At 48.2% G+C, this 27,738-nt stretch overlaps 1 protein-coding gene across 1 annotated transcript in view; it reads left to right on the top strand.

Moving 5' to 3' along the window:
* Window positions 1–27,738, top strand: part of LOC138491245 (disintegrin and metalloproteinase domain-containing protein 9-like) — a 2,911,326-nt gene that overhangs the window by 1,410,524 nt on the left and 1,473,064 nt on the right. The window lies entirely within an intron of this gene.

Raw genomic sequence — 27,738 nt, 5'->3', positions numbered from 1 at the left:
TGTTGGGAAGATGACCTAGAAGCTAAAATACGTGATATTCTGGCAGAAATAACAAAAGGCTCCTCACAGAGTTTACAAAGGGCATTGAAAAATGCGCAAGGCCAGCTAGAAACACATTGAATTAAATACGCGGAAAAAGAGCTTCTTTTCACAAAACAATTCTACTACGTACATGCAAATAAAGCAAATAAATGCTCGTAAGACAATTAAAACACAAATTAAGATCCCATACAGTATTGAAATTAAAAAACAATTCTTGGGGCTATGAAACGCCTAATGAAGGAATCTTGGGGGTTTATGGTGATTATTGCACAGCACTATATACCTCTGATGACCCAGATAGGGGAAAAGTAGAGACATATTTGCACAGGGCTACCATACTGACTATTACACAAGAGGGGAGAGATACGTTGGAGAAGGAAATATGGAAGGAGGAGGAGATTAAGGCAATACAATCTCTACCACCCAATAAAGCTCTGGGGCCAGATGGATACCCTGCAAGCTTCTATAAACGATATTGGGACACCATAGCACCAGATCTCACTAGATTGTTTAATTCATTTAGAATAAAAAGGAACGATAACAGACACAATGAATGAAGCAAAATTGGTGGTGTTCCCTACAATTGGTAAAGACCCGTCATCCCGAGCTCCTATAGACCGATAGTTCTGATCAACATTGATGCTAAAATATACACCAAAATCCTGGCGACTAGAATGATGGACCTCGTACCGAAATTGATAGGGTTAGATTAGTCGGGATTCATCTCACAAAGTGTAGACAAATGACAACACTCGTAGGGTGTGCCATCTGTTGGAGAAGACAGCAATAACTCACACACCACCGCTCTTGCTATAGGTAGATGCCGAGAAAGCGTTTGATATGGTAGAATGGCCCTTGCTGTTTAGAACCATGGAACATATGGGATTTGGGGGGGTTCCTTCGTATGGTGCAGGCAAACTATTGTTCTCCGAAGATGAGAATAGCGGGAAATGGGACCCTCCTGAGAAATATACCAATAAAACAGGGAACCAAACAGGGGTGCCCCTTTCCCCGTTACTTTATACCATATACCTGGAACTCCTCTTAGCTAGACTTTGTGACTCGGAACGGATCTGTGGCATTGACATGGCTGGGCTAGTGCACAAGACAATTGCATTCACAGACGATATGTTTATAGTGATTACCCAACCAGAAACCTCCATGCCAGCACTTACGGCTGAACTGGACGAATTTGTTGCAGTCTCAGGCCTAAAAGGTAATAGGTCAAAGTCGGAAATTTCTGAATTTTGTAGGTCAATCCTGAAGTAGTGGAAAGTATACAGGTTCCAGCTCAATTAACATTGACGGAGAAGAGCATAAAGTATTTGGGAGTTGTGCTCACAAAAACGTTGGAACTATCCGCACTTACTAACAAAGGTAAAAATTAACTTGCTTAAATGGAACCCACTTGCAATATCATGGTTGGGAAGAGTGACGGTTATTAAGATGGTGTTCTTCCCAGAATTGTGCACTACTTTCAAGCCCTTCCGATTCATGTCCCTAAATCATTCTTTAGCTCACTTACAAAAATGAATATCGGCCTACATCTGGCAAAAGAAACAGGCTAGAATAGCTATGACCACCCAGAAGGCACCAAGAGATCAGGCGGTATGGGCCTCCCTCATTTCCATAAATACTATGAAGCGGCACATCTCTAGCAGGCGTAGGAAGATATGGGTCCGTGAAGATAGAGCGGTTGCAGGTAGCCCCTTTCAGGATTATTGTGGCTAGGTCATAGACCCCCCCAATGTTGGGATCAGCAAAATTGGGGGCCTAGTGGCGGACTTGTGTGACACTGTTATCAAAAGGGGCATATTATCTACATCCCTGTCCCCGTTTCTCTTGATATTTCAGAACCCGGATTTTCCCCCGGGGCTGGAACCCATAGTCTTTAAAACTTGGAGGGAGGTGGGGTGTCTAAAAACACATGATATGTTCCAGGGCCACACTTGTAAAACATTTGATGAATCCAAACGCAACCTGGGAGTGAGTGAGGGAGACAGGTATTGCTATTACCAATTATGACACTGGTTGAATACCCCAGAGATAACGGTGGTGGCCACTTGAGAATTTACCCCTTTTGAGAAATACATTACCACCCAAACTGGTTCCAGTAAATTAATTTCTAATCTATATAGATTACTACTGGAGGATACAACAGTAGTACAATGGAAGTATGTTAGGAAATGGGAATCTACATTAAATATCATTATACCGAGGGAATACTGGAACGCCTTTGGAGGGCACTCCCCAAACTCACCCGCTCCATCCAAACAAGAGAGTTGTGGTACAAGGTAATGTGTCAATGGCATTATAATCCGAACAACTACATTTAATGTACCCGACGGTGTCAATTCTTCGTTTGAGGAGGTGTAGGGGTCCCTACCTATGCCGGTGTCACCGGCATCGCGACTCGGACTACACAAGTCCGGAAAGGATGCCATTACGGTAATAACGGTGACGCTATTTCTGACCGGCATACTTGTAATGAGGCCCAATGACTTAATCGGAGCAGTAAACGTGCAACTGGTGTAATAAAACTGTTTTAGCCAGGTCTGACATCAGTCACTCCATTTATAGCACTATCTGCATCCTTCGCTGAAGTCCTGTTAAAAAACAGCATTGGCAAAGCTAACAGTTTTGGCCTGTGCATAGGTGTTAGGCATTTGCCAGGCACTGCTGTTAGATGCCAAGGTACTCGCACCATCTGTTCACTGATTGCCCTCATCCGCTTTCATGGCTTTATGTGTTATTCTTACGCGGATGACACGCAAATCCTGATCCGCTTAGATCTTGACCGGGTCGATTTGTTGTCTCGCTTTTATGATTGCCTTCTGGCCATGGGGGACTGGATGGGTGCTAGCTGGCTCAAGTTGAATGGGGAAAAGACCTTGGCCCGGGTGGTGGGATCCCCGCCAACACCTGAATCTTGGTGATCTTCTTTCTGGCCTGCTTCTTTGGGAACTCTTCCTATTCTGTGACAGTGGTGAAGAATCTGGGGGTTTATCGGTCCTCATCTCTTTCTATGGCTGCACAGGTTAGCACAGTGTGCCAGTCTGGTCATTTTTTGTTGCAAGTTCTTTGCAGAGTTACGCCCTTTCTTCCTATTCACCTGCGCCCGCCGGTGGTGGCTGCACTGGTTTTGAGTAGGATAGATTATTGCAATTCTCTTTTCCTGGCTCAACCAGTTGGCCCGATTTGCCGTCTGCAACTTTTCCAGAATCTGGCGGCTCGTGTTGCTACTGGCACTCCCTACAGCGCTCATATCAGTCCGGTTTTGCGTCACCTGCACTGGCTTCCAGTGCAGTAACGGATTGTGTTTAAATCTTTATGTATTGTTCACCGGGCAGTTTATCAAGTTGGACCAGAGTTCTTGCAGGATAAGTTCCTGCCATATATACCCAATCGGACTCTTCGCTCTAGCATTGAGCCTCTGGTGGTGGTCCCTAGGTTTCATCTTCAGAGAGTGGGCGGTAGAGTCTTTTCTCTAGTGGCTGGTAGACAGTGGAATAGTCTCCCTCTGAAGCTTAAGACCACTGAGAACCATTTGGCATTCCGCCGTCTACTGAAGACAACACTTTTCTGCTGATCTTGCTCTTGGTATCCTTTCTGTGGCATTGCTGTGTACTACTTCGCGCCAAGGTGCCTTTAGGCATACGTGCGCGTTATAAGTATTTGTAACATAACATAAAATTTGCCACCTGCTACCATCAATGTCCAGTTAATACCACTACAGCAGTGCCTGGCAAGTGCCTTTCCCATGCTTACACAAAAGCCCAAACTGTTGGGCTTGCCAGTGCTTGTTTTTCTACTTGGTAACAGAACTCCTTGACACAGTACTTTATCCCATATGCAACTGTAGGCTTGCCTAGCAGCACACTACTTGAGATACAAACAGAGGGATCACATATCTTTGACTACCCATAGTTACAGTGTGGGGGGTGGTTGGACAGGGAGTAGTGGGATCAACTAGCAAGCCTTTTGGAATCTGCTGAGCACGCTGCGAATCCTAAACTAAATATGATAGGAAATATGGTAGGAAATATTTTGAGACTTCAGGCTATGTGCAACATGTTGGCACTGCCACTTCCGCCTGGCGTTCCCTGTGCATGTGCATGCAGAGCCTGTGCAAAGGTTTATGTTATTGCAGGCAAAGTACTATCCTGTCTGTTACATTTATTCTAGATTTGATGCTCCGTGGGCCAATAGGGCAGCCCTTAGGGCGGTGACATCCTAGGCAGCAGAATGACCATACTGTAGCATAGTCCAAGGCAAATGGAACATCTGGGCAGAGGGATTTCTTGCTGTTGTGCCTTCTGTAGCTCACAAGCAGAGAGAAGCACCATATTTCACACATTTTGGAGCTCATTTTGCTCGCTCGTAATTTGGCCGCTACCCGCTGCCAAATGTTCATAATTTGCATGTGTAAGTGCAAAAGGGAGGGCAGAAAACCAAGAGCCAACACAATCATAATGGTAAAACAGGCACAGTTGAGAGATATACCTTCTTAGCCATTTGTGTTAACGTGGGCCAAGGGAAGGCTATACAGTCAAGTATCCCCTCACCGCCATTACCTCTGCTTCTCTAGCGACAAAGACCATGTTTGGTGCACCATTTTTCCATTTGGCCTCAGTATGCAAAAACAAATGTGGTGGGAGACCCCCTGAAGCCCACCTCCCAAATCCCCCCACTTTAATGAATTCCCCAACCCAAACCCCCATCTATATTTTTGCATACATTATTTGTAAATTATTCAATGTTTTCTACTTCGCAGTAATGATCTGCAAATCAATAGGGTGATACCGGGAGTTCTACCGATGTTATATCTCCTGAGACAATAATTCTCAGAGCCAGGCTGTCATGAAAGAGAAGCAGTATGGTTTGTCGGTTCCAAATGACCTCATTTTCCTTGGGAAATTGTGACTCTAATATATATCTGTTATTATACGAAGCTACTGTTTCTCAGTTTTGACCCCGACACTCCTCTGAATTTTCTGTACACTCTCAAAGTCTGATTTCTGACCTTTGGGTACACACTCTAAATCACCCCTTTGTTCCCTCGCTCTACTATCTATCACAAAGTCAGACACATTAAGTTCTTTGCCTACTAGCATCGATCCCCAATCGACTCCCCTGTGATCATCCAAACTATCACAACCTCCTCCTCCCATTTTAAGACCATCACTCCCACACTGAATTGACACACTCTTATTTGCCCTCTTGATATATATTGATCCTTGCTTAATTCCTCATTTGCAATATAATACCTCATAGTATGACAATCCACCGAATTGTGGTCCCGCAAATGGTGCTTGATTACATCAATAATCATTTGCAAAGGGGAAGGAGGGCTCTCCCCTTGATCAATTATCGTTGAATCAGTCATTTCACATTCACGTTCCTAGTTATCCTCGGGCAACATTTCAAATACGTTTTCTGTTTTGCCTTCCTTCATCCTCACGTATTAATCTTCCCAAAAAATTGGAGCGATGGTTCTTTTACTAGACGTTTCCAAACAACTCAGGCCAGCCAACGCAGTTTCCTCTGGACAAAAGTTTTAAGCCTGAATAAAATGATTAGATGAACTCTTAGTAATCCTTTAAGATTTCATATTCTTGATTTTCTTATCCTTAGGTTTTTTCTTCCCTTTCTGGCGCACTCCAACAACTTGCTGGCTTTCCTCAAAAAAGGTGATATTTCCACCGCCGTGGGAATGTAATCATCCTCTGAACCGCACGGTAGAGCGGCAAGTCTAGAGAATACCTCCATGAACTCTATGGGAGGTAGAGCATCAACCAATTAATTAAGGAATAGTTTGGGTTCTACTTCTTTTTCTGCCCCTGAATTTCTTAAAATAGCAATGAGGTTGTCAGTGTTTTGTAGGCTAATATTCATCTTGACTTGTAAATCGGTTAACTGGGTAGAGTGGGTTTTTATTCCCTCCTTAATTGACTCAAATTCCTTTACAAGTGAGTTTAGCACAAAATGGAGGGCAGCCAATTGCGTGAATTAAGATCTACAGGAGAGGGGGGCAACAATATTCACAACCGAAGTCCAAGGTGACAAAGGAGTGCTAGTATTCTCATCTAAGGAGGGCCTGTATGGTAGATAGAGCAGAAGTGTCCTGAAGGGGGCTTCACATAGCCAAAATAGCATTCCCCAGTAATGTTTCATCCAAACAATCCTGTTATATCAAATCTCCACCCTCCAATCCATTCTGGAACCTTTCAGAAGCCTCCGCTTAGGGCCCGGTGCGGAGCTATTACGGAAGATCCAGCCCTTAATTCTCCCCAACATGCTCTCCGTAATCTTCGTCTTTATAGAGGTTGCAGATAATGTATAATCTAGGAGGGGAGCCTGAGGTGCCACACCCAAAATGATGGAATTTACTGGGGTTGCCAGCAGACGATCTTCCCCTCCCCGTGCACCCCTTGTTGGCACCATTTAGATGAGAAAGGTCTGCATTTTCTACCACGTCAATACCAATGGCGCGGGGATCGTCTTGCAAATGGGCTCTGTGTAAATAATATATTTTCAGATACACAGCGTTACTAGTAGCAAGGAGCTCAGTTTAAAGGGACCCAATACAGGCAACCCTGCAGTCACTGAGTGCTTTCAAACCGTACTCCCGGCTGTAGAGCATAGGCCCAATTGCAGTCAAGGGCCCCCGCCCCCAAAAGGGGAGACACACCCAGACTTTCCAGGTCCTACAAGACTCAGACCGGTACTGCACCAGTTAATTAGGCTCATTACTTGCTGCAGGAAACGTTGCTTCGAGGGGATTGGATCCTCCGACATATTCCATATCTATGACAGTAATCACCACAGCTGTACTGCTTCGGAAAATCTTTCGGCGTCTGCGTCCTGCGTCAATGACGTTGATACGCCGTCCTCGAGGACCTCCTCCGACGGCTGACGTCACTGGATGTTATAAGTAGGACGCACGACGCCCGTAGCCTCAGTTCCATTTTTTCCGCGAATGTGTTCGCTTCGGAAATCTCTGCGCGCCTCGACTCTTTGGAGTTTCTGTTCTTTCGGTTCTTCGAACCTGTTCGTTTTGTGAAGTAAACTATCGGGATGTCTTCCTCTTCTTCCACCCCACGTCCGGGCTTCAAGAAGTGTGGGGACTGCGGGTCTAAGATATCGGTGACGGACTCGCATTACGCCTGCCTCTGGTGCCTCGGGGAGGTCCAAGACACGGATGATTGTGTTGACTGCCAGTCACTTACGTCCAAGGCCTTGCGGGAACGTAAGAAGAAGATGTTGGTCGGTAAGGTGTCCAAGCCCCGGAAGGCGAGGTCCACTGGGCTTTCGATGGACGATTCGAGGGGCGACTCTCCGCATAGTAGTCGTAAGTCTAGGGGGTTTTGTTCCCGGAGTGGGTCCCGCCACTCATCTGCCTCTTTGAGGCAGTCCCGGAAGCGCCATCATCGGTCACCTTCCCCGTCCTCATCCAAGGACTCTGCCCGTTGGCAGGTTTCCTATCCCTCCAAGCGTTCCTCTCCGGTGGAATGGGTTTCCTTCGGGAAGAAAATGTTGGCGATTCTTGAATCGCAGGGCTCTGGTCCGTCCGCGCCTCCTGGAGTGGTCGGCCGTGACCGTACTAGAGACTCCGCTCGTACGCCTTCGGACTCGGGTGGTCGAGACGTTTCACGGGAGAGGTCCCGCTCAGACAAGGGGAATCGTTCTAGTCAGCCCCTTTCCAGGTCCCGGTCCTCGACGCCCTCGAGACCGCGTGAACCTGTGAAGTCTTCAAGAAGACATCAACTCCTGTGGCGCCGAGGTCGTCGACGGACTCTCTCGAGGCCCCGCCTTCGAGGAAGTCGTCGACGTCATCGAAGCTTAGGCTGTCGAGAGACACACTCGGGGCTCTGGCCTCGAGGCCTGTGTCGAAGCTATTGATGCTGTCGGCGCCACGCTCGACGTGGACGCCTATTCTGTCAACACCCTCGACACCTTTCGAGGCTGTGGTGTCGGAGGTACCCCGTGGCACGGGGGAACCCGCTACAAAGGCTCTATCCAAGGCAAAACATGTCTTTCTCCCTTATTCAATGCCCATTTTCCAGCCTATGAAGAATATTTCCGAGGTGGAAGAGGCTTCTGAAGATGGGTTGGTTCCTGACACGGTACCAGATGAGATTCTTTCTGGTCATAGCCAGATTGAGGACCTGCGTCAGTCACTGCATGATGCCAGTGGTCTGGACACCTCTCCGGATGTGGAGTTCTGTAGGCCTGAGCCTGGCACCCATGCCGAGTCATCGTACCAGCACCTTATGTCGAGGGTCATGGACTACTTGGGATGGTCGGCACCCCCAGTTGATTTTGTGCAGGATGACCTGACGGATATCCTCGACCAAGGTCCGCCCACTGACCCGGTACTGCCATTCCATATGGCTCTGCAAAGAAGGGTGGCAGCGGCTTGGACTGCTCCGAAGAGTCTCCCGGCACTGGGCAATTCTTTGCCGTGAAAATACCGCACAGCCAGTAGTGACCCCTGCTACTTGACCACGCACCCCACTCCGGAGAGTTTGGTTGTGCAGGCGGCTACGGCCCCAGCAAAGCAGGCGTCGTATATCCTACCATCCCTCCTGATAGGGACGACAAGCGTTTTGATGGCTGGGCGAAGAAAGTGTTTTCTTCAGGGGGTATGGCTCTTCAGGCGGCCAACTCCTTATGTGCCTTGCCATGTTTCACTCACACTCTGTGGAACTGTATTTCCTTAGCGGCTGAACATATTCCCGAAGGGGACGAACGGGGTGGTTTTCTTGCTATTATTCAGGATGGCAAGGATGCCATGTGTGAGTCCGTTCAGTCGGGTTTGCACATGGCAGACTGTGTCAGCCGGTCCATGGCGGCGAGCACCGTAATACGCAGGTTGCGTGGTTGAGGAAGTCGGGGTTTGCTCCTGATGTGCAAGCCAGGCTCCTCAACATGCCTTTTGATGGTGAACATCTTTTTGGCAGCAAGGCTGACGAGAGCCTTGAGAGATTGCAGACCTCCAAAGCTGCAGCAAAGTCGTTGGGCGCTGCAGTCCGCCAACCTCTGCCTTTTCGTCCTAGGCGACAGCAATGGAGGGGAGGTTCCTTTCGTTATTTCTCATCCTTTAGTAAAGCGAGAGGAGCTGCAAGTCAAAGGGGCAACCGTAGGAGTGCCAGAGGTGGAACACAAGGTACTCGAGGTGCCAAGGCCATGCAAGCAGTTGCCTCTTTGCCCTCAGGTAACGCCGCAGCCGCTTCTGCTCAGTCATGAGGCCCATGCTTCACCGGTTGGGGGAAAGCTGGCGCAGCATCTTGTAGAATGGCGTGCCATTACTTCAGATGTGTGGGTTCTGGAGATCATAGCCCACGGCTACTATCTTCCTTTCCAGCAGAGGCCTTACGACAATCCACCAGGGACTCTCTCTCTAAAGAGTCTGGATCCGCTCCTTGCGCAGGAAATTCAATCCGTGCTGGAGAAAGTCGCCATAGAGCTGGTGCCTGTAGCGGAGAGGAACAAGGGATGGTATTCCCCTTATTTTTTGATTTTGAAGAAAGACGGGGGATTGAGACCCATCATGGACTTGCGTGGTTTGAACAAATTCCTCAGGAAGGACAAGTTCAAGATGGTTACTCTCTCTCAAGTCCTCCAGGCCCCTCAACTTCAGGACTGGTTGGTGTCTGTCGACCTCAAGGACGCTTATTTTCATGTGCCAGTCCATCCCAAGCACAAGAAGTACCTGAGGTTTGCGGTTGGCGACTCGCACTTTCTGTTTCGGGTCCTGCCGTTCGGATTGACCTCCGCCCGAGGTTTTTCACCAAGCTCATAGTGGTGGTGGCAGCGTATCTCAGGAAAGGGGGGATTCACGTCTACCCCTACCTGGACGATTGGTTGATCAGGGCGCGCTCTCCCGAGCAAGTCCTGGATCATCTGTCCGTCACCTGCCACTCCCTTCACAAGCTCAGCTTCTCCTTCAACTTAAAGAAGTCCCACTTGACGCCAACTCAGCGGCTCCAGTACATCGGGGCAGTGCTCGACTCGTAACTGGGGCAGTGTTTTCATCCCAAGGTGAGGGCTCACCACATTCAGCAGATGGTGCACAAGTTTCAACATGCCCAGAGTCTCGCAGCGTTCGAGTTCTTGAGGTTGCTCTGCCTCATGGCATCCTGCATTCTTCCGGTGTCACAGGCCAGGTTGTGGATGAGATCTCTGCAATGGGCTCTCAAGCTCCAGTGGTCTCAGTCCTCCGGCAGGATGTCAGACCCCGTCCAAGTGCCGCCCTCGGTCGTCCAGGATCTTCTGTGGTGGGCTGACGTAGGCAATCTGATGAGGGGGGCTCCATTTTGGCTACCCTGGCCGGAGGTGAAGATCGTGACGGACGCATCCCTCATGCCAACGAGTTGACAGTCAGCGGTCATTGGTCTCCGTCGGAGTCCAGACTCCATATCAATCTGTTGGAGCTGAGGGCCGTCAGGCTTGCCCTGAATGAGTTTCTGCCGACTTTGCAAGGAAAGAATGTCCTGATCCTGACGGACAACGCAGTGGCCATGCACTACCTCAACAAAAGGGGGGGGGGGCAGGGTCACTTCCTCTGTGCAGGGAGGCGATGCAGCTCTGGTTCTCGGCAATCCAGCAGGAGATTTCAGTCTAGGCAGTTCATCTGGCCAGAGTCGAAAACGAGACGGCGGACGCTCTGAGCAGGCAGAGCGTGATCTCTCACAAGTGGGAGTTGGCTCAGGAGATTCTCCTGGAGATCTTCGCCCTTTGGGGGACCCCTCAAGTGGATCTCTTCACCTCCAGTGTCAACCGGAAGTGCAAAAGGTTCTGCTTGTGGGAATTTCCTCCAAGAGGAGCCTTAGGAGATGCGTTTGTGGTGGAGTGGTCCTTCCTGCTGCTGTACGCGTTTCCTCCAGTCCCCGTCATTCCGCAAGTGCTGCGGAGGTTACAGAGGTTCGGTTCCCGGATGATCCTCATTGCTCCGGCATGGGCCCGGAGGACGTGGTACCCGGACCTTCTGGACTTGTCCATCTGCCCTCCACGTCGTCTTCCCTACCGATCTGCTCTCACGGGAGGCGGGTCAGGTTCTCCATCCAGAGGTCAGATCCCTCTACCTTCACGCTTGGCTTCTGAAAGGTTGAGGTATAAGGATTGGGACATCCCTGAAGACGTGATGGAGGTGTTGCTTTCGGCCAGGCGGCTGGCAACAAAGTCCCTGTACCGTTGCTGTTGGAGAAAGTTCTGCAACTGGTGCAGGGTTCAGAATGTGGAACCTTTTTCATGTGAAATCCCTGTCGTTCTGTCTTTTTTGCTTTCTTTGGCCCACAAGGGCCTGCAAGTGGGTACCATTAAAGGTTACCTGGCGGCGCTATCTATAGTTAAGCGCTCGTCTGAGGAGTGTTCTTATTTTAAAATCCCTTTAATTTCTCAGTTTCTGAAAGGGCTCACTAATGTGTTCCCTCCGTCACCTTTCCAGGTGCCCGGTTGGGATCGGAACGTTGTTCTCAAACTTCTAATGGGTGCTCCCTTTGAGCCTTTGCATTCTTGTCCTTTGAGACTGTTAACCCTTAAAACTGTGTTTTTAGTTGGGTCACTTCGGCTCGCAGAGTGAGTGAGTTACAGGCACTTTCAGTTAAGCCACCCTTCACTGTGCTTCATAAGGACAGGGTTGTCCTTAGAGTTCGTCCTTCCTTTCTTCCGAAGGTGTTGTCGGAATTTCATTTAAGCCAGAACGTTATTCTTCCGGCATTTTATCCTCCTCCACATCCTGGTAAGGAAGAGGAGAGGCTCCATAGGCAGGATCCTAGGAGAGCTTTAAGCTTCTACATTTCACGCATGTCCCGGGTCAGAGTGGACGATCAACTCTTTATTGGTTACGCTGGAAGGCGTTTGGGACAAGCTGTTACTAAGCAGACTTTATCTCGATGGATCATCTTGGCAATTTCCGAAGGTTACCGCTTGGCTGGTAAGGACCCTCCGGTGGGCTTACGGGCCAATTCTACCAGGGGTAACATCTGTGATGCAGCCACCTGGGCTTCGGTCCATACTTTTGTACATCACCACTCCCTCGATTCTATCCGGGGGCAGGATCTGGCCTTTGGCAACGCGGTTCTTTACTCTGCAATTTGATTGGGCATTCTAAATTTGTTTATTCTAAATTCTTTTCCCACCTCGTTACGTTGGTACTGCTTTGGGAGCCTGTCATAGATATGGAATACGTCGGAGGACCCAATCCGCCTGAAGAACAAATTACTCTCTTACCTGGTAATGTTCTTTCAATGGGATGGTCCGATGACGTATTCCATATCGCTCCATCCCTGCCTTCCCCGCTGTAGAATTTCTTACGCAATTGCAGCTTACGTTTCCACAAGGTTTTCTGTGGTCATACTGGCATACTACAACTGAGGCTACGGGCGTCGTGCGTCCTACTTATAACATTCGGTGATGTCAGCCGTCGGAGGAGGTCCTCGAGGACGGCGTATCAACGTCATTGACGCAGGACGCAGACGCCAAAAGATTTTCCGAAGCAGCACAGCTGTGGTGATTACTGTCATAGATATGGAATACGTTGTCGGACCATCCCATCGAAAGAACGTTACCAGGTAAGAGAGTAACTTGTTCATCTATATATTGCTGGTAGCAACGATCGTATTTGGATACTGTGCTTTTTAGCGAAATAGTGTACTTTGTGACATATGATTTTAGCTGCTTTTATATTTGCCATTTTTAGAATTGCGTATTTTGACATAACTCCTGGACGTGCTGCCATACTACGGTGTAGCTGTTTAGCTTAACCTGTAGTTTTTGAAAGCAGTTACTTGCTTTGCCCAAGAACTACAAGACCCAAGTTTCTTGTAGTCCTCTGACTGTTATAGATCGTACCCGACAGGCGCTTCAGAGACAGTCTATAATGGTCCGTATAAGGTCCGGGAAGGTGCGGGCCGCTAACGCTCTTTACCTTTCAAAATGGGACTACAAGAGGCCCTGGAGGCAATACAACTTGCCTGGGAAGAATCCTAGGTAAGACTCACCAGTCTAAGAGCAAACGCTGTCACCATTGCTATGACTCAGAAACAAAAAGCAGAAAACGTCTGTGGTAATAGCCTCCTTATTCCCCCTCACCCCCCACCATCCACTATTGCCTGCTCAGTGATGGTCTCGCCCTTTGAATCAGGCGCAAAACCTCATGGGGTGATTCTTCCAAGGGTCAAGGCAGTGGAAATCCGTTCCAAAGGAACCAGAGAGGATGATAGTAATGAACAAACACATGTGTCCACACATATTACACTTCCCCCCACATATACGGCCTCTATTATGTCCCTAAACACTGGCATCCTCCGTCCCTGTGAGGTAGCTTTTAAGACGCACATGTGTGGCGCACCCCTGGAACAAAGCACTGAGGAAACAAAAGTTTTGCAGGCTAATATTAGAAGGCTTAACTGCTGCCTATTAAACACTCGCTATCTTATGAAACATGCAGTTGAAATCTCAGACCTAATCTTGGAGAAAAATGTGGATATTTTATTCATCACAGAAACCTGGATGACAAAATCCACGCATCATGCCATGTTATTGGCCACTCCTGATGGGTACCTAGCCCTTCATGTTGATGAGGAGGAGATTAGAGGGGGTTGGGGGGTGGCCTATTATTGTTAAGCAAACTTTGAAACTTTACATTTCCAATAACCCAGACATAGAAAGCTGTGAAGCGATATTAGTGAAACTTAATGTAAACCCAACATCCTCTATTAGCCTGTAACTATTGTATCGCCGACCTATATCTAAACCTTTATTTGAGGAACAGGTAATGGCCCATATAGATAACACTTCTAAAGATTCAGCTGTGTTTGTTGGGAAAATAACCCATTAGATGACGAGGCCAAAGACCTGAAATTGTCACTGGAATCCATTGGCTTCAAACAACTAGTGCAAGCTCTAACACATAGCGGTGGTAATATCCTAGATTGGATAGTGGTAAAAAACCAAGAAATAACTATCTCTTCAATCTTGAAATGTGCCTGGTCGAATCATTGTTTGATAAACTTTGCTCCATACAACCACCACAGGTATCACTACCAGTAAGGAACCTTAAAAATGTGACCAGTGAAGCCTTTAAAGAGAAGGTAACACTGCTCCTGCCATCATTACAAGACCATATTTCTCTTCATAATTTCACACATTTATTTAGAAAGGCCACCAATCAAGCTTTCGATACTCTGGCCCCCCTTAAACCTGCCAAGGCCAACAAATCTACCGTCCATAATAGATGGTTTTCTGAGAAAATCTTAGAAGCCAGGAGAACCAAGCGTAAAGTGGAATGTACTTGGAGAAAAACTCCATCGGCTGAGTCACTTTCGAATTATAAACTGGCTGTAAAAACGTATAAATCAACAATCATTCAAGCTAAAGCCGAAAGATTTAATGAGAGAATTCAGCAAGCAAAATCCCAGCCAAAAGAGATATTCACTATTTTACAGGAACTGAAAAATGCCCCAGCTAATTGTCAGGAGCAAGAAAGTAATGCATGGTTTCAAGCCATACATGATGGTTTTACCCAAAAAACGGAAAAACACCAGAAGGCCATTAGAGATAAAAAAAAACCTACTCTCTGATGACCAAATAACATCCAAATCTGTAGTCCCTCTGAGGCAAAACAATCACAAGGTTTTCACTTTTGAAAAGGTATCCCACATTGAGGTCTTAGAGGTCATTCATAATTTGAAACCCTCCTCATGCAAAGGGAACATTTTTCCGGCCAAACTCTTCAAAGATTTGTGGATACACTAGCTCCCTGGGTTACTCGCTTTGTGAACCAGTCCTTTGATGAATCATATATGCCTGGAAATATAAAAGAAGCCTGGATTACTCCTCTCATAAAAAAGGATCATTTAGATCCTTCAGTCCCGGGTTATTTTACGCCTATTATGAATGTTGTTCCTGCTAAAATATCTGCATTATCAGAAATGTGTAGAAAATAACTATATACTTGCAGACGAGCAGTCAGGTTTTCGTGCCAACCATGGCACTGAATCAGCCCTTCTAGATCTTCAGGCGAATATTGCCACTATCTTAGAAAAAGGAAATACAGCTTTTCTCCTGTTGCTGGATCTTCTGGGTTCGATCTGCTTGATCATGATATCCTAGCAGAAAGGTTAATAACAGTTGGTGGATGTTCCTCATCAGCAGCAAAATGGTACCAGTATTTTCTCAGACCTGGAATGGCGGCTGTGGCAAAAGGAAATTTCACTTCCCTAAAAACCCTGCTGTTATGTGGTGTCCCTCAGTGGTCCTGTCTGTGCCATGATGCCTACCCCCAGGCATCCGGACCACGTCCATCAGCCCCGGGAGCAGACATCTAGACATTTAGTAAAACCTCAGTGGCCCCGGCTAGGGGCTATCTAGGTTCAGTCCTGGCGCCTTAGGCGCCAGGCTCATAGTAGGAATCAGTCCTGGCGCCCAAGGCGCCAGGCTCATAGTCATTACTTACCTCAGGCAGACCATGCTGCAAATGACTCCAATCAAACATGAACCCTGAAAGGGACTATTTTTCTACAGGGACTATTTTTTACTCGGGTGTGGTTCTAGGGACTTCTTACCTGGGACTACTTTTGAGGCTGTTTAAACCACACCCGACCAGCAACACAAGCTTCGCGTTATTCTGCATCCAGCAGCGTAACACTCACCGTGCCTGCAGCCTGCATCCAGTCTTCTGCCACGCCCGCCTCGAATCCGGAGCTCCTAAAACAAAGAGGAAAGAAAGGGACAAGTTTAGAAAACAAACTTATTTCTATTCCACACCTGATTCTGGATCCATCTTGTCTCCGGACCTGTAAAGAACATCATTTCTGCACGCGCCGCACCTCCAGCTTCAGCGCTGCGCCATACTCACCAGTCTTCACAGCATCCTTCGAGTCGGCACTGCCTCCATCATTTCTTCGCCGAACTTCGGCACCTAGGAGACAAAAGAAAACCACAAGGTGAGCCGCGGGAACCAACAAATATAATTCTTACCACCATAGACTTACCTGATTTACCACCGGAGGCATCCTTTTGTGACTCTCCATATTTTCACGTGCCGCATCTGTAAAGAGAGAGAAAACAACACGTTTTCCTCGTGCAACATTTACCGGACAGCGCCGGGTAATACAGACTCTTTACCTGAGCACCACCAGCTGCCACAAGAACATCTTTTCACGAGCCAGCTGCAAGACAAGAAAGGAAGGGGGGAACAAGAGTGAACATCGGACTTATTGAACTCTATGAACTTAATACTTACTGGTCCTCACCAGGAACCTCAGAGTCAATACTCTCCGGAACTCTCCCGAGCCTTCAAACCAGTGAAGTAACTGAAATCGACGCCCCCCTGCAAATCTACGCAGGATGGAGAGCTCATCTTTCAAGAATATAAGGTGAGATTGCTGTGAGGGCATTTCGGAGGTGATTAGTTGGGGAGGACTGTGGGGGTGCCATCACTTGAATCCACAAGTGGCTAAATCCATCTCTCCACTTGCAGGAGAATATTTCTACGGGTTAAGCAGACAACATTAGGAGGGCAGATCCAGTCAGTCATCGCTGCACTACTCATCACGTGGGTGGAGACCGCAGCTGTCTGGGTCCGACCGACGCCCCTGTGGGAGCCAGGTGAGCGTAACAGAACGCGAAGCCTATCTACAAATCCCCACCCGGGTGCTATGGAAACCTCAGAAACCGACGACTAGCCCTATTGTTAGGGGAACTTAGGGCAGAAGTGCACTCTGCATGCCAAGAGACTAATGCCCTCGGGAGAGAACTGATTGTGTCAAAGGAGCGCACTGATGATCTTGCTAGACAATTACTGCAAAACCAAGCTGGGCAAACACCATTACCTGGACTCGGGGGCCGGGGGAATCCAACTCCTGTTTCATCGAGCAATCCTGTGCAAGTGGTTCTACAAGGGAGCATTCCTTTAGCTCCACCCGAACGTTTTGCTGGGAACCCAAAAAAGTTTGCCGTGTTTATGAACCAATGCCGCTTGCACTTTTTATGCAGACCTGGAGCTTTTCCGAACGACCAAACCAAAGTAACCTTTGTACTATCATATCTTAGTGGCAGCGCAGCGGATTGGTCAATTCCATTAGTTAACCAGGATGACCCTCTTCTTCGGGATTTTCAAGGTTTTCGATTGAGCATGGAAAGACTATTTGCCAGACATTCACAGGGACAGGCCCTGGATAACAAACTTTTATCATTACGACAAGGTAACCAGGATCTATTAACCTATATCGCCACTTTCAATAGGTTAGTGGTGGAAACCGGATGGCCAGAGGTAAAACGAATTACATTATTTCATCATGGACTTCGAGGTGAACTCAAAGACGTTTTGGCCCAAGTTGTGAACCCACCTCAGGATTGTGCAGAATATATAGACTTAGTGGTCCAGTTAGACCACCGACTTCAGAATAGAAAGGCTGATCAAGCTAAATTCAAGAATCGGATATTGGTTAAACCCAATGTTACCCTCAAAAGAACAGATGTATCAGAACCAATGCAGATCAGGGGGATCAAGGGACCCTTAACTCAAAAGGAAAGAGAAAGAAGACGGCAGATGCAATTGTGTCTGTACTGTGGGGCCTCAGGACATTTTCTACGGGATTGCCCTATAAAAACATCTAAAAAAGTAGTCGGAGTTGCTGATAAAAATCAAACAGAGCCTGATTCGGGAAACGACCACGCCCGACAAGCGTAGAGGTCCGCTTGCCGAGCTTGAATAAGGATACTCAGACCTCGCACTTCATCATACCAATGGTCCTTATAGATCCAAGGCAGCCATCACGTATGCACGCAGTGAGGGCATACATTGATAGCGGGACCATAGGAAACTATGTGGACCACGAGTTGGCTTCTAGGATGAATCTATCTCTCTGCAAAAAGACCACTTCGGATGTCATCACCACAGTCGATGGAACTGAAATTGCCTCTGGGCCTATAACTCATTCCACCGCAGAGATGACACTATTGGGTCAAGATGGGCATCGAGAGACTATTGTATTTGATTTAATCAAAGCCCCGCAGTTCCAAATAATACTGGGGATACCTTGGTTGGAAACACATAATCCTTGTATTGATTGGCGAGAGAAGAGAATAACCTTCCCGGATTGTGCACATACTTGTTACCAAAAAAAACCCTTGAACCAAGGCCTGGCTACAGTCGCTACTCCAGTTGTGCAGTTACCTCAGGAATATCAAGAATTCAAGGATGTTTTCCAAAAGGAACAGGCAAACACCCTACCACCTCACAGATTATACGATTGTCAAATCGATCTCATACCCGGTGCACAACCTCAATGTAGTAGGATCTACGCCCTTACGGAACCCGAAAACCTTCACCTACGACAATACTTGGACCAATACCTTGCTAATGGCTTAATTCGTCCATCCAAGTCCCCTGCATCTTCAGCTTTGTTCTTCGTGCCTAAAAAGGAAGGTGACCTCAGAACGTGCATAGACTACCGCGCATTAAATCAGATCACGGTTAAGAACCGATACCCATTGCCTCTGATCCTCAAATTACTAGACCAAGTAAAGGACGCTTGCATCTACACTAAATTATATCTCCGAGGGGCATATCATCTGGTACGTGTAAAGAAAGGCGACGAATGGAAGACTGCTTTTCGCACTAAGTACGGGTTATTCGAATACCAGGTGATGCCCTTCGGGTTGTGCAATGCACCAGCAGCCTTCCAGTATTTTATGAACGATGTCCTTCGTGAACTCATTGATGTCTGTGTTGTTGTAAACATATACAATATTCTAGTGTACTCCTCTTCAGAATCAGACCATGTGAAGCATGTTGGTGCAGTCCTTGAGAAACTACGCCAGCACAAGTTATATGCAAAATTGTAAAAATGTGTTTTTCATGCTACGGAAGTTGAATTCCTTGGATTTATCCTGACTCCAAAAGGAGTCCGAATGGACTCTCGAAAAGGTGGACGCAATCCTTAAGTGGCCATCACCCAGTTCAGTTAAAGGGGTACAAAGCATGCTCGGATTTGCTCATTTCTACCGCAGATTCATTCCGGATTTCTCACATGTCGTACACCCTATCACAGCACTTTTGCGAAAAAACAAACGCTTCTTGTGGACCGAAGAAGCTGAAAAGGCCTTCCAAGAGCTGAAAGCGAAATTCACGTCTGCACCTGTCTTAAAGCATCCACGCCCGAACTTCCAAACATAGTTGACACTGATGCATCCAGTTTAGCCATGGGAGCTGTCCTGTCCCAGAAGGATCCTGAAACCCGTCAACTTCACCAAGTAGCATTTTGGTCCAGAAAGTTCTCGTTACCCGAGTTAAACTATGCCGTTACCGATAACGAATTATTAGCCATCAAATCCGCCTTCAATGCTTGGCGGCATTATCTTCTCGGTGCCAGGCATACCATTACGGTAATCACCGATCACCGGAACTTGCAGTATTTAAAAACAGCCAAGGCCCAACCGTCGCGTCAACTTCGATGGGCATTGTTCTTTGCCGAGTTCGATTTCGTGATCACTTATCGACCAGGTTGTAAAAATGGCAAGGCAGATGCCTTATCCCGAATAGGGATGGGAGAAGCCTATGCGAACCCGGAACCGGTGCCTATAATTTCAGAACAAAGAATTCTTGGCATAACTACTCTATAGACACTAGAAGATATTCAAGAAAAGATCCAACAACTCTTCTATCCAACAGCCCTGCAGGACTCGGTGAAGAAAGGCCCGGACTACTCAGTCATCAATGACCTACCTTATTATTAAGGGCGACTATTTCTACCACACAAGGAACTACAAGAACTAGTCATCTCCAATTATCATGACACCCTGATGGAAGGACACCCAGGTATCGCAAAAACTGAAGCTAAAATTAAGAGACAATTCTGGGGGCCCACCTGGCGAAAAGACGTAAAGTCATTTGTAATGTCTTGTGGAATTTGCGCCCAAAACAAAAGTCAGAAGAAAAAAACAGCTGGCCTCTTACAACCTTTGGATATTCCACCTACACCATGGCACACCTTATCGTTAGACTTTATTACAGATCTACCTCCATGTAATGGATTTAACACCATTCTAGTTATTGTGGATCTTTTTTCCAAGATGGCCCACTTTATTCCTCTAAAGGGATTACCTTCTGCTTCAATTCTGGCCAAGGAGTTCCTCGAAAACATTGTTCGAATACACGGATTTCCTTCCGTACTGGTCTCTGACCGAGGTAGTCAATTCATTTCACATTTTTGGAAGAAATGTTGTCAACTGGCCCAAATCGACGTGAGGTTATCAACCAGTCACCATCCCCAGACCGATGGTCAGACGGAGAGGACCAACCAGAGCCTTGAACAGTACCTACGTTGCATGCTACAGCAGACCGAAAGTAATTGGAAAGATATTTTATGGATTTCCGAGTGTGCATACAATAACTCTGTACATTCGGGAACCGGACAAAGCCACTTTTATACCATATATCGACATCACCGTCGAACCTCAGAACTAGATTTGCCTCAGCATTTAGAAATGCCTGCAGTTAGTCATTTGAATTCTACTATTACACAAGCCTTTAAAGAGGCAGCAGAACATTTGAAACAAGCAAAAGAGAAATATAAGAAAAATGCTGATCAACATAGAAGTGAAACTCCACAATTCCAGATTAGGGATCAAGTTTGGCTGGCTACAAAACACATACCTCTGAAGGGAACTCAGACTTTTAACCCTAGATATTTGGGACCTTACACCACTATTAAGGCCATTATCAACCCGGTAGCCGTCAAATTGGAATTACCCTCTAATATGCGCATTCATCCTGTCTTTCATGTTTCACTTTTAAAACCAATTCAACCAGGAACAAGATTAACCAAACCACCCGACCCCATCTTGATAGATGGAGAACCGGAATTCAAGGTAAAAAATATCCTGGACTCCAAGATGGTTAAATCAAAACTATTTTATTTAATAGATTGGAAGGGCTACGGACCACAAGAAAGGTCATGGGAACCTAGTGACCACGTCAATGCACCTCGGTTGGTGAAAAGATTCCATCTGAACTTCCCAGACAAACCAGGGCCCCGGGAAGAACAACTTTAGGAGGGGCCTTGGGGGGGGAGTGCTGTCATGATGCCTACCCCCAGGCATCCGGACCAAGTCCATCAGCCCCGGGAGCAGGCATCTAGACATTTAGTAAAACCTCAGCAGCCCCGGCTAGGGGCTATCTGGGTTCAGTCCTGGCGCCTTAGGCGCCAGGCTCATAGTAGGAATCAGTCCTGGCGCCTAAGGCGCCAGGCTCATAGTCATTACTTACCTCAGGCAGACCATGCTGCAAATGACTCCAATCCAACATGAAGCCTGAAAGGGACTATTTTTCTACAGGGACTATTTTTTACTCGGGTGTGGTTCTAGGGACTTCTTACCTGGGACTACTTTTGAGGCTATTTAAACCACACCCGACCAGCAACACAAGCTTCGCGTTATTCTGCATCCAGCAGCGTAACACTCACCGTGCCTGCAGCCTGCATCCAGTCTTCTGCCACGCCCGCCACAAATCTGGAGCTCCTAAAACAAAGTGGAAAGAAAGAGACAAGGTTAGAAAACAAACTTATTTCTATTCCTCACCTGATTCTGGATCCATCTTGTCTCCGGACCTGTAAAGAACATCATTTCTGCACGCGCCACACCTCCAGCTGCAGCGCCGCACCATACTCACCAGTCTTCACAGCATCCTTCGGGACGGCGCTACCTCCATCATTTCTTCGCCGAACTTCGGCACCTAGGAGACAAAAGAAAACCACAAGGTGAGCCGAGGGAACCAACAAATATAATTTTTACCACCATGGACTTACCTGATTTACCACCGGAGGCATCCTTTTGTGACTCTCCATATTTTCACGTGCCGCATCTGTGAAGAGAGAAAAAACAACACGTTTTCCTTGTGCAACATTTACCGGACAGCGCCGGGTAATACAGACTCTTACCTGAGCGCCACCAGCTGCCACAAGAGCATCTTTTCACGAGCCAGCTGCAAGACAAGAAAGGAAGTGGGGAACAATAGTGAACATCGGACATATTGAACTCTATGAACTTAATACTTACTGGTCCTCACCAGGAAACTCAAAGTCAATACTCTCCGTAACTCTCCCGAGCCTTCAAACCAGTGAAGTAATTGGAATCGACACGCCCCTGCCAATCCTCGCAGGATGGAGAGCTCATCTTTCAAGAATATAAGGTGAGATTGCTGTGAGGGCATTTCGGAGGTGATTAGTTGGGGAGGACTGTTGGGGTGCCATCACTTGAATCCACAAGTGGCTAAATCCATCTCTCCACTTGCAGGAGAATATTTCTACGGGTTAAGCAAACAAGATTAGGAGGGCAGATCCAGTCAGTCATTGCTGTACTACGCATCACGTGGGTGGAGACCGCAGCTGTCCGGGTCCGACCGACGCCCCTGTGGGAGCCAGGTGAGCGGAACAGTCTGTCCCCCTTGCTTTTTAATATCTTCTCAAAGTTACTTTGTGATATGCGGCGAACATTGGGTGTCTGATTCACAAACTACGCTGATGACACCCAACTGGTCTTTGAGCTATCAAGTGACTACAAAAAGGAAGTTCAAAGAGTCAGGGAGGTGTTTTAGGCTATTCAAAAATGGAAGGCGACAAATTCATTAGCTCTAAACGAAGAAAAATCAGAGCTACTGATAATTGGTACACCTCAAAAGCTAAAATAACTAGATGCCCAATATAGAAGCTTTAACATCAATGATAATTATATTCTGGTATCAGATTACCTTAAAAGGCTAGGAGTCTTTATGGACTCATATCTCTCTTTTAAGAGGCATGTATCCTACCAAAAATCCACGTGTGCTTTTTACTCTAACTTATTGTGGCAAATACACCCATATCTGACCGAACAAAAGCTTGCTCTGAGTGCTGGCGCCATAATAGACTCCAAATTGGACTACTTAATAGTCTCCTAATGGGTACCTCGAAGTCTAACATTATAAAGATGCAGACAATACAAAATGGAGCAGTCAGGGCAGTTTTTGGTCTAAGCCGACGCTCCAAGATCTCAGTAGCAAGGAGAAAATTACATTGGCTCCCAATTGAACCAAGGATAACATTTAAGGGTGCAGTAATGGTCTTTTAGTGCCTAGCAGGTACTGCACCGAAATATCTAGCTCATAAAATAAGGAAAGCGAGAGGGCGCTAGTGAGCCACCCAGGATGGCAGCTCACTACGAGCTCTGTGCTGCCCACATTCAAAATCCTGGAAAAATAACGCTCTCATTGCAGCCTTCTGTCCAGTGCTATCCGCGATGGAATATCAGGCACCCGAGCAGCCCCCTGCGCTGCAATCCAGTGAGCATCCAGACCGGGGCCCCGCTGACCGAACCTGCTTTGCAGCCGCGGCGGGTGAGGAGAGAGCGGGCCTGGCATGGATCAGTGTGGTCCGGCCCACCCTAGGGGAGACATCAGACATCCGGCAACGAACATCTCCAGAGAGGCGAGCGGCCACGCTGCCTGTGAACTCGCCGGCTGTGCTGTGCAGAGCCCTGGGAGGAGAGCGAGCCAGTGGTGGTGGTGGAGTGACGCGGCCCGTCGGGTGGAGGTGAGGCTCGCGCTCCCCGCCGCCTCCTCCCGCTGCGGGGTGTGCCGGCTTGTGGCGCCTGCAAGGCGGAGGTGGGCTCCCCCCCAGTAGCTGACCTCCACAACGTGGCTCAATGCAGTGAGCGCCGCAACATCACACTCCCCTTAATCCATTGGATCATCAGACCCGCTGCACCTCAGAAAATCACGGAGGGCGCCTGGCATTGACCCCCCCCCCCTTTTTTTTCACCGGCCCGGGGTCCCTTCCTGAACCTGCCTGCCAGGCTATAAACAATGGCTCATCAATCATAGACTGAGCAGCCCCTCATCTCTGCTCGACCTCAGCGAGCTGTCAGCTACTATACCGGAGGAGGTCCGGGCACGTTGCCTGCCGGCTACAGCGATTGCCATGGGGTCAGAATTAACCCACCACAGTCGCTGTCTCCTGGGGGGTGCGGGATCTGGCATCTGGAAGAGGAACATTGGAGTGGTCTCCCGAGGCTCAAAACACTGAGGTACCGCACCCTCTACCAACATCCAGAGGGGGTTAAGAACACCAGCAACGTATCCACCTGTCACTTTGAACTGAGCTGCAGCTAGCGCACCTACTATATGCTCCCAAGAGAAAGCTTCCCCCGCGGACCCTCCAACTCCGTGTGTTGCCACATATCCTTGCTCAGAGACACAAACTTTGTGAAGTCATCAGCCCCACCAGATCAGTTACCTACCATAATAATACCTCCTAGTGGGGATCTGCCCTCCACACGCCCGAACTGTCACGCCTGCCTCCCCGTAGCCCAAAATGGGCAAAACTGACAAATCACAACGAAGACTAATGTTTGAAACCGGCTCTGTAGTCAAACCTCCAAAACAACCACATCAATTGTCACCTCGGCCTCCTGAAATGGCGCAAATGAAGGAATCCCAGCTGGCACCAGCGATTGATATTCGCAAAATCACCCCTGAACTTAAGGCTGGTATTGGGAACTTGGACTCCAAAATAGACACTCTATCATCTAAAGCTGACCTCCTACAGCACTGCATGGATAAGCAAGGCGAGAGGCTTGACTCTGTGGAACAGAGGGTCTCAGACCTCGATGAAAACACCTCTTCCCTGCTGACCAGGGTCACCACGCTTGAGAAACAAATGAAAGGGGTAGTCGACAAGAATGAAGACCTGGAAGGGCGTGCCCGCCGCAACAACATAAGGGTAGTGGGCATAAGAGAACAGCAAGCCCCAACGAGGGCCGAGGCCTTTGTGGAGTCGATGTGCAAGGATATCTTCGGGGAGGTGGCATTCTCACATCTGTTCGTGGTGGACGGGCGCACAGGGTCCCCTCCAGCTGTCCGGTCCCTGGAGCGCCTCCCCGACCCATCGTAGCAAAGCACCTTAATTTCAGAGATTGTGACACCATCCTCAAATTGGAGAGAGAAAAAGGCAAGCTGCAATATGATGGAGACAAGGTTCAAATATTTCCAGATTTTTTGCCAGCTGTGCAGCCCTCTCGAAGAGCCTTTGCGGGAGTAAAATGCAGACTACGTGAGAGCCAGATCCAGTACTCCATGCTATTCCCTGCCAAATTGTGCGTTCTCCATGCTGAAAAGACACAGTTCTTCACCTCCCCTGAAGAAGCCAATTCCTTCCTAGATAGCATTGGCTGCGGCCCCATGCACAACCAGCTGAGACCACAGAGGTGGGATAGAGGAGGGAGAGTTCCTCCGTGAAGAAGCGCTGCCCGGGCTGCCACGAGATCAGGGAAAACTCAATCACCTTATGAGAGCATGTAGAAAGATCACTTTAACGGGGGCACTAGCTCTTGGAACACACCAGCGCCCCACGCTCTGCACTGTTAATCTTTACTATGGTTAATAAGTTGGGGGTATCATCGGGCAAGTCGGGGGTTGCCCGGAAGGGAGGGAAGAGGAGAAGTTGGGGATCATGTTCAGAAGGTTGCCTCGGCCCCAGGCATGGCCAACACCGCCCGTCCACTCCTGGAACAGTCACTGCAGTCACTTGGGTGCTCACCCACTGGGCTACTACCAGACACCAGTCCAATACCGTCTCCACAAGATATCTCACACCGGCATCCCATTCAGGATAATTACCTGGAACATCAGAGGGGCTAATGCCCCTGCAAAGACCAGGAAGATCTTCCTCTATCTGAGATGACACAAAGTAGACATTGTCTTCATCCAGGAGACCCACCTAACTTGCTCCTCTGAAAATCAGTGGAATCCCAGCTCGGGGGATGCCACTGCTACTACTCTTCCTACTCATCATACGCAAGAGGGGTTGCAATCCTAGTCAGCAAGAATATCTCCTTTAAACTGATAAGTGTCTCGCGACAAGGAAGGAAGAGTGCTGCTGGTGCAGGGGGTCCTGGCCGGGACCGGCATAGTTATAGTCAACTCATACGGCCCTAATGTAGACAGCACCAATTCCTTCGACTGGGTAATGCAGAACCTAGCAGACTCTGGACACGCCATGATCATATGGGGAGGTGATCTCAATACTGTACTTGATCCGGCATTAGATAGATCCAACGCAATCAGCGGGCAACCTCCTCCCAAATCAAAGAAATCTGCGACACCTACGGCCTGGTAGATATCTGAAGGCAAACACACCAAACCATCCACAAATGTACGTTCCACTCCTGGGTGCACGGGACGAGTTCCCGACTCGACTACCTGCTAGTGTCAAGATCTGGACCACTACAGTGGGGCGAATGTGAGATCCTTCCCAAGACGCTGTCCGACCACTCCCCAGTTATCCTGGACGCCGACCCGGCAGACGGCAGCAAGCGGACACCCTCTTGGCGTTTCAAGTCAGGAGCTCTTCAAGATGCAGTGTTTGCCTAAGAGCTGTCAGACGAAATCTCGCTCTTCCTAACCGCAAACCAGGAGTCTGCCCCATCCCATTGTGTCCTCTGGGAAACCCTGAAGTGCTACACACGTGGAATCTGTATTGCTAAGGAACTTGCGGTCTTAAAGACAATAAGGAGAGACCTCCAGAAAAACGAATTGCGTCTGAAAGATCTGGAACAAACGTTTGAAGCTACTGGCGACCAAGCGACCCTGGCCCTTATTAAAACTGAATTGAATGAATTCAATAAAAATGCAGAACGAGAGAGTCACTACTTGTCGAGACGCCATATGATTCGCCAGCATGGTGAGGGGCAGATGCCAGGGGCACTCCTGCCCAGAATTCTTGTGGCGGACAGAAGGCCACCGACTATTGACTGCATCCACAACCACCTAGGCACTCTGGTCTACACAGAACGGGAAATCGTTGAAGCCTTTAGAGGCTTCTATCAAGAGCTGTATGATTCCAGATCCACAGGTACCACGGCGGCGCTCCGAGAATACTTGGAAGACACTAAGCTGTACTGGATCTCAGATGAGATGAGAGAGCACCTTAACAGAGAAATCACCGCCAAAGAAATCCAAAATGTGATAAAAGAGCTACCAGGTCGAAGGCACCAGGCCCTGATGGCCTTACGGGCGAGTTCTATAAGGCGATGGGACCCTCGCTTGCCCCTCTTCTCCTGTCGGTCTTCAACGAGGCAGCAGCAGTCGGGCAATTGCCCCCTACACTGAGAGAAGCCAATCTCATTCTTCTGAATAAACCGGGAAAGCCCCCTGAAGACTGCGCCTCTTACAGGCCAATTTCATTGATTAATATGGACAACAAAATTCTGCCCAAACTCCTGATCAACAGATTATTGCCATTGATGCCGAGTCTGGTGCTGGCGGACCAAGCTGGCTTATTTCCTGGCTGGAACACAACCTTCGGCATTCGGTTCCTCTTCAGCATCATGGAAGCTCTAGACCCATCGAGACGGGCCATCGCAGTTCTTCTAGACGCAGAAAAGGCATTTGACTCTGTTGAATGGCCTTTCCTTTTCGCCGTCCTGCGCAAAATGGGCCTCGGCGCTTTCTTTATAAAGCTGGTGGCGCTCCTATACCAGCACCCCAGGACCTATATTACTTTGGGGACCACTAAATCTGCCCCCATAGTACAGAGCAGAGGCATCAGGCAGTGCTGCCCCCTGTCAGCCCTATTGTTTGCCCTGGCTATGGAACCCCTTGCAGCCAACCTCAGAAGCAAATTCATGGATAGAGGGGTCACGATTGGACTGCAC

The sequence above is a fragment of the Ambystoma mexicanum genome, chromosome 10 (assembly GCF_040938575.1).
Source record: "Ambystoma mexicanum isolate Mex_15411 chromosome 10, UKY_AmexF1_1, whole genome shotgun sequence".
NCBI classification, from domain to species: Eukaryota; Metazoa; Chordata; class Amphibia; order Caudata; family Ambystomatidae; genus Ambystoma; species Ambystoma mexicanum.
This window is presented reverse-complemented; position numbering and strand designations above follow the sequence as displayed.